This window comes from Limulus polyphemus, unplaced genomic scaffold, assembly GCF_000517525.1.
Source record: "Limulus polyphemus unplaced genomic scaffold, Limulus_polyphemus-2.1.2 Scaffold6891, whole genome shotgun sequence".
In the NCBI taxonomy this organism is placed as follows: Eukaryota; Metazoa; Arthropoda; class Merostomata; order Xiphosura; family Limulidae; genus Limulus; species Limulus polyphemus.
The window spans coordinates 5,527-12,860 of record NW_013672501.1 but is presented as its reverse complement, the minus strand read 5'-3'; the positions used below and the strand labels follow the sequence as shown (position 1 = coordinate 12,860).

General features: G+C 37.8%; 1 long non-coding RNA gene across 1 annotated transcript in view; it reads left to right on the top strand.

Moving 5' to 3' along the window:
* Positions 1 to 5,834, top strand: part of LOC111089646 — a 27,138-nt gene extending 21,304 nt beyond the window's left edge. Inside the window, exon 3 of the long non-coding RNA XR_002613866.1 lies at positions 5,712 to 5,834. This is a non-coding gene — a long non-coding RNA (uncharacterized LOC111089646). The remainder of the gene's footprint in view (positions 1 to 5,711) is intronic.
* Positions 5,835 to 7,334: the final 1,500 nt, after the last annotated feature.

Here is a 7,334-nt window from a genome sequence, read left to right as displayed (position 1 = left end):
GGGGGGGGGGGGGGGGGGGGTGGGGGGGGGGGTTGATATTGTCATCATTCGACAGACAAGGAAAGATTATTAAACTCCGCGCGTGCAGACCACGGGAAAGACATAGTCGAAATTCTTCAAGTTATTGATCAGCCGTAACCATCAAACACGCATTAGAGCCGTGAAGAGTACCGGTAATATAACAGATGTTACGTCGTTTTATGGAACGAAGAGACCTATAACCGTGACAACGCTTTCATCTTCGGTTATTCAAAACAGCAATGAAATTATTTACGAAAGACAATCTATTCTCTGTTAACAAGTAGTAGTTTTCCACCACACTAAACTATGTATCTGAGGGGATCAATCCTTTAAGTGTTAAGTATATATGGGGGAGGATGTCAAATGAAAAAGACAAAAAAACAAAAAGACTGTACAAAAATAACTTAAACCGCTGAAAATTCTTATTACTATAAAATAAGAACAAGATTGTTTTTGTTTTTTCATAGATCACTGATCCAACCGAAGCTACTTTATCGTTAAATTGACGTTGGCTTATAAAAGTACTAAATAAGGTAAAGAGATGCGCATGCGCACTACTATATTTACACTAAATTTATTTATATATATATATATTCCGTACCCATTCACCACCTAGAATGGAAATAAAAAATGTCGCTCATTAAATCTCACGTTCAATAAAAAAGAGGATATCTAACACGGTGGGCCCACCGCGGGTATCGAAACCCGATTTTTAGCGTCATAAATTCCCCGGAGCCACTGAGTTAAATATGTTGCAGGAGGATTAACCAGAAATCCATTCAGTTTCCCAGCTGATCCGATATCGTAAAACAGAAACAATACAGGACGATGTTTAGTGTTTATATTATAAACATGCGATTGAAAGGCGAATGAAATAAAGAACAAATAAACAGATAGACGGAAAAATACATTAAACGTTGGAAGGGCAGGTGTATAAATAAATGTACGGGAAAATTAACAAGAGATCAAAAGTGTTACATTTCTGTGGTTTCGCTTGTTTTTCTCGTGGAAACTCTCGTTGGTTTCGAGATGTTTCTGGGCGTTTGGCTCGTGGGGCCTTGTTCAATCGTCCTTCGTCTTGTTCAGGATACCAGGAGATATGCCTAGCTTTATTGAGATAACATTTTGGGTCAGTGGGTTCTTTTTCGTAACCATAGTTTTCGATGTTCTAATGAACGTGCACCTCCAGATTTTGTTGGAGTGTGTTTTAAGGGGCCACTTAATGACCTAAATTTCCAGCGAGTTGTGGAAAAAAATTTAAAGACTCATTTCTTATGGCTTCACACCTTTAACACTCTCGCTATACGAATATCCTTCCTCTGAAACAGCTGTGACTTATTCTCTTGTCCAAAGTCTACCCTGGTGGCGCTGCAGTGTCGAATGGTCTAGAATTTATCATGATTCAAATACATGGGTATTAAATTTGTCGCCCGTGGCGCCAGGCTTGCAACTATAGCAACGTACGATACACCACTATATTAGCATATGTAACTCGTTCTTATAAAGTACAATTAATCCTTTGTTACAGACATGTGTGATTATTCTACCCAGAATGCACTATTATGTTTAGTGGAAGTTTTAAGATCCATTTCAATGCGTATTGCTTTGGGGTGTTATAGAGAAGCTTTATGCTTGCATTGTTGTTACGGTTATTGTTTCTTAATTAGTGATTCTAGTTAACATACAGATAGAACAATGTAACCCTGACAGAACTCTCCTCCACGTGAGCAATTCTTAAGTGATTTTATTCAACACGTTAAAAAAATGGTAAATTAGGTTTCTGTAGTATACCTAATGCAACACACACATTGTTAAACAATAGAAGTAAAACGCATAATTGATGTACGGAGGCTATATGTACTAGCTTAACAGAAACATTGTTGATACGCTACCTTGGAAACGCTTCACGTCATTAGTTGTATAAGCGAGACATACTGGATCGATATTTTTCTCATTGGTCAACTGGTATCTAAGAAACCGACGTATTTTATTACCTGATCTAACCATAGAGACAGGCTTAGCGAGGTCCATGGTTTCCTACCACAATTTTGTGAGCCTGTATCACTCTTTATGATCTTTTCAGTTAAATGTCTACGTGGTAATTACTGGTCGTTTTTCAAAACCTGCTCACGGATTTTTTGGCCCTCTCTCTCTGTCTTTTATCTAAAAGATAAAGTAGAGATTGTTTAAATTGTTTAAAAATTTATAGCATCCAAGTTAAGTACAATTAAATGTCGGCTGAACTAAGAACGATAATTAAATCCCTTACAATGTGACAGTTTTAAACAGGTTAACTACTGTAGGTTTTGTGCACAGAGTGAGAGAGATAGAAAAAAACAGATAGTTAGATAATAAACAGAAGATAAATGAATACAGACAAACTAATAGACAGATGAATGAAGAGATACAGAGACAGATAAATTGGCAAACAGACAGCTAAATGAATGGACAGACACACTAATAGACAGATGAATGAAGAGATACAGAGACAGATAAATGGGCAAACAGACAGCTAAATGAATGGACAGACACACTAATAGACAGATGAATGAAGAGACACAGAGGCAGATAAATTGGCAAACAGACAGCTAGATGGATGGACAGACACTAATAGACAAACAGATATGACTGAAGAGACAGAGAGATAAGTGAACAGACACATACACGAACGGATAGAGAGATAGATGTATGGGCAGACAAGAAGAGAGAAAGATGAAGGAACGGACAGACAGATAGTAAGGTAGATATAAAAAATAACACCTGAAGAAGTAAACCACTGTTTTGAATTTATATTTCTACCGGTTCCCCTGTGTTTCCTTCGATATCATTAACTGTTTAGTGAACTGCTGTGTTACGTATAGTTAACAGTTCATACAACAAGTCGTTCGTGTTTAACATTCATGCACACCGTAATAGATGACGATTTTGGAATTTTGTTATAATGAAAATAAATGCGAACATTTTCAATAAAACGTCTTTTTTTTTTGCTTTTTTTTAAAGTGTCATTCTACAAATTATGGTGTTGATACACAATATTAGTTATTCAAAAAACGAGTTTACACCACGCTGGAGAATTAAATATTTCAATACGAGCTAACTTTCGAATCTCTGCAAGGTCACGAACAACATGAAAACGTTTGTCCTGTTTTGACTTTGTCCCAAATTTGGAACCGATAGACTAAAGAGAAGGCAGCTAGTCAGCACCACCCACCGCCAACTCTAGGTCTACTCTTTTACCAACGAAAACTCGAATTGACCGTCACATTATAACGCTCTCACGGCGCAAAGGGCGAGCGTGTTTGGAAACGGGATTCGAACCCGCGACTCGCGGATTGCGAGTCGAGCGTTCTAACCGTCAGAAAATGCGATGATTCTTCAATATTCCAATCAATCTCATAACCCCCCTTTTAATGCTTAATATTGTGTAGCCTAATTGTCGTGTCTAACGCAGGAGTTGACATCATTATTCTTGCACTTTGAATACGTGAGTAAAAAATATACTTTTTAGTTAACACTTTACAGTTACATCAATCTCGCTTCAGTGACTCCAATGATCTAAACAAACCAATTATCGTTCACTTCGTTTCTTTTGACTGGCATCTGATTTTATCATTTAAGTGACTTACAAGTCTTTTTTCAAGTTTACAGCTGAAAGTCAAAAATGTTCTCGTAATAAGCGTGCCACATCCGAAAGAACCATAGCATCAGAGAAGCGAAATATTTCTTCTAAATTACCTGAAATCAAAGCACGTGATTGTTTTACACTCTCGTGAGTTCCTCGTGCCTTTATTCGGAAGAAAAAAAAAAGAAAATCAACCCAGAAAGATGTTATTGATCTGACGAAGTGGAAGAGCGTTGCACAGGGCCTAGTAAATGGTTTGTTAAACGCTTATTGATTCACGGGTCCTCTTGTATCAACCAACGATTTGTAAATTTTCAAGTAGCTACCTTGTGTACTCGTAAGCGTAGAAACCTTGGTAAGAACCAATTAGTTAATCCTCTCTTACAAGACATGAAAAAAAAAAAACGTGACGCAACGTATCAACCATCGAGTTGTGTAAGTGCGTTGTGAACCTGTCAGATGAGTTGTATATATATTAGAAAACGTAAAAGGTTTTGTTGCAGAATTAAGTCTACCGAGTAAGGCCCCCCCAATGGCACGGCTGTATGTCTGCAGACTTGCAACGCTAGAATCCGGGTTTCGATACCCGTGGTGGGCAGAGCACAGATAGCCCATTGTGTAGCTTTGTGCTAAATTACAAACAAAACAAAACAAAACTACCGAGTAATATGTTAATTAGCAGAACGCTTATTGTTATATTTTTATTTTTTGTCACGTAGTTATCACAGAATACTTTATTCTTTTGTTAGTTTTTTGTTTTTTAATCACATTGAATGAACTATCTGCAGTGTCCATGGGAGACGCACCCCGTTTGTCCCATCGGGGGGGGGGGGGCTACAAGAAATATAAGCAATGCAAATACAACAAACAAGAAATTATCCATGTTTTAGATCAGTTTATAGTCAGTAATCAGTTTATGGCTTTGTGTTTTCCAAGTATTTAAAAAAATAAATACGGAAATATAACTGAAAGCATTTATTTTCATCGTCTGATTTTTAGTCCTAGAAAGAACAATGGACCTTTTGTGAATCACAGTACTTGTTGGTCTGTGATTCTGACGGTTCGTAATAACACATGAGCATCCTAACAACACATAACACACGACGATGTTTAAACAACTACAACAACAACAACAATAATATCAATTATGAAATTAATCCCAAAAATTACTGTCAGAATTCTCTACTTTATTTTACATGAAAAATGATTGTTTTTTTTTCAACCAGATTTGCTTTGGGTTAGTTATTTACATAGGTCGTTGTATTTTATATTTGGAGTTAAGCCCAAAGCTACAGAATGGGCTATTTGTGCTGTGCCCACCACGGAGGGAGGGGGCTGAGAGTTGTGATAAGCGACGACCGGCGGTGAACGAAAAAAAAACGAGTCTGTTCTTAGTAAACAAAAAACACATGTGCTGACATTTTACAGTTTTCTTTGCTTATTTTAGAGCAAAGCCAAATTTGGCTGGCTATCTGTTGTGTCCACCTCGGGGAATCGAACCCCAGATTTTGGCTACCCAAGTCTGTAAATTTTACACGGGGGATTCTCCATAGTTGAATATCATATAGGAATTAACGCATCCTTTCAAGAACTTCGAGCGAAACGCCACATCGCATAAACAAAGTATATTACGTTTCACTTGGTTTGAAATACTCAAAATTGAGAACCGGTTGAAGGCTGCCTGAACTGCGAATATTATGGCTCAAGGTTCGAATCCCGTTGTACCACCTTCCACTCCCCACCCCCAAGAGAACTGCGAACTTTGTGGCCAAGGGTACCTTATAAAAGTGACTAATAAATCTGTTGCAGTACGGAGCTGTTGACTTTCGCTTTAGTTCTATCACTTCAAAATTCCATGAAGCGGGCGAGGCATTCATTGACTGGATCATGACTACGAATTTGGAGGTGTGAGAAACACCATACGCAACTACTACTACTTCCAAATTAGGGGACAGCTATGCGCATTTCGTGTAGCTCTCCGCGAAATTCTTAAAACAAGCAAACTTATAAACTGAGTGGTGTTGTAAGGGCTATTGAGAGGTTATAACTTCCGTTCCGTTTCCTTCAGATATCAATACAAGAGGCTAATCCTGCTTATTTCGGTATTGGAGAAGGATATCACGAGAATATTGCTTTGAAGAAAACGCACCGGTAGCTTGGAAAAAAAAAGGAATGTAAGTATAAACAATATAGTTGTGATATTTATTAACTTCTCTAAGGCTCTTACGAAGAGATCGAAGTAAATCTCTGTGAATTTCATAAAATAAATGTATGACGTTATCCTTGGAAGCGTAAGAGATTACAAAATAGTTCAAAACGATAGTTAAGAAACTTGTGTCTTTGAGGATGGTTTGGCTTGATTTTCAAACAGATGAAAGGCAGCAGAAATGTAGTGGCGGCGATTAAAGAATGATAAAAGTCAAGCTCATTCCATAGATGCATGAAACTGTTCACCTTTGTCATTTAATCCGGGTACACTACTGTCCACCTTTGTTTTTTAATCCGGGTACACTACTGTCCACCTTTGTCATTTAATCCGGGTACACTACTGTCCACCTTTGTTTTTTAATCCGGGTACACTACTGTCCACCTTTGTCATTAAATCCGGGTACACTACTGTCCACCTTTGTCATTAAATCCGGGTACACTACTGTTCACCTTTGTTTTTAATCCGGGTACACTACTATTCACTTTTGTTATCTAATCCGGGTAAAATACTATCCACCTTTGTTTTAATCCGGGTACACTACTGTCCACCTTTGTCATTAAATCCGGGTACACTACTGTCCACCTTTGTCATTTGGAGCGTGCGTATTAACGGTTTTAGGGACAAAAGATGGAAGCAATTAAAAAGTTTGCCTTTTTTTATTTGTGAGAATGTTTATATTTTACGTTTGTTTGTTTCGAGCAAAGCTGCACAAAGGTTATCTACTGATAAGACTGGAAAAAAAAGCACTTTGTTGAAGGGCACACATCGCCAATTCTTGGGCTACTCTTGTCTTGTTGGCGAGCCGAATTGTTAATCCGAGGGTCAAAGGTTATCGTAACACTGCGATCCAAACTCTGTGGCCGTTTTAAGAGTGACGGTCAGATCACACTATTTCGATTAGAGTAGCCCAAGAGTTTCCGGAGGGTGTTGTGTTCTGACCACTTTTTGTATAGTTTTTTCAGTTCAGAATTAGGGAGAGCTGGTTCACGTACTCTCTGTGTATACGAAACAAATAAACACACGAAACCTTTCAGATGTAAAGATAATTTATCTTGTTTCGCTAACACCATACTTACCAATAGTATACACGTCTATGGGACGGACCAGAAAGTCCAAGGTTCGAGGCGCCTTACATACTGAACACGGGGTAAAGGTTTATAGCTGTGATAATGAAATTAAAACTAGCTCTTTAGGCGACGGGTGCTGTAGACTGGTTGCCCTTCCTCTGGGATGACTATGCTTGAACTCTGACCTGGCCATTTTTGCCTGTGCGTTCCATAAGATACCGTTAAGTTGAAAAACATCGAAATCTCTATAAATTATTAAATTTCACTCCAAACCTGGTAACAGTTCAAGTCTTACGTTTATATGTATTAATCATATATATATATATATATATATACTATTTATTTACAGACAACAAGAAAAATACAAGTCGATATAATGGTATTGTACATTCCTGTTTTGTTTAATTAGTATTTA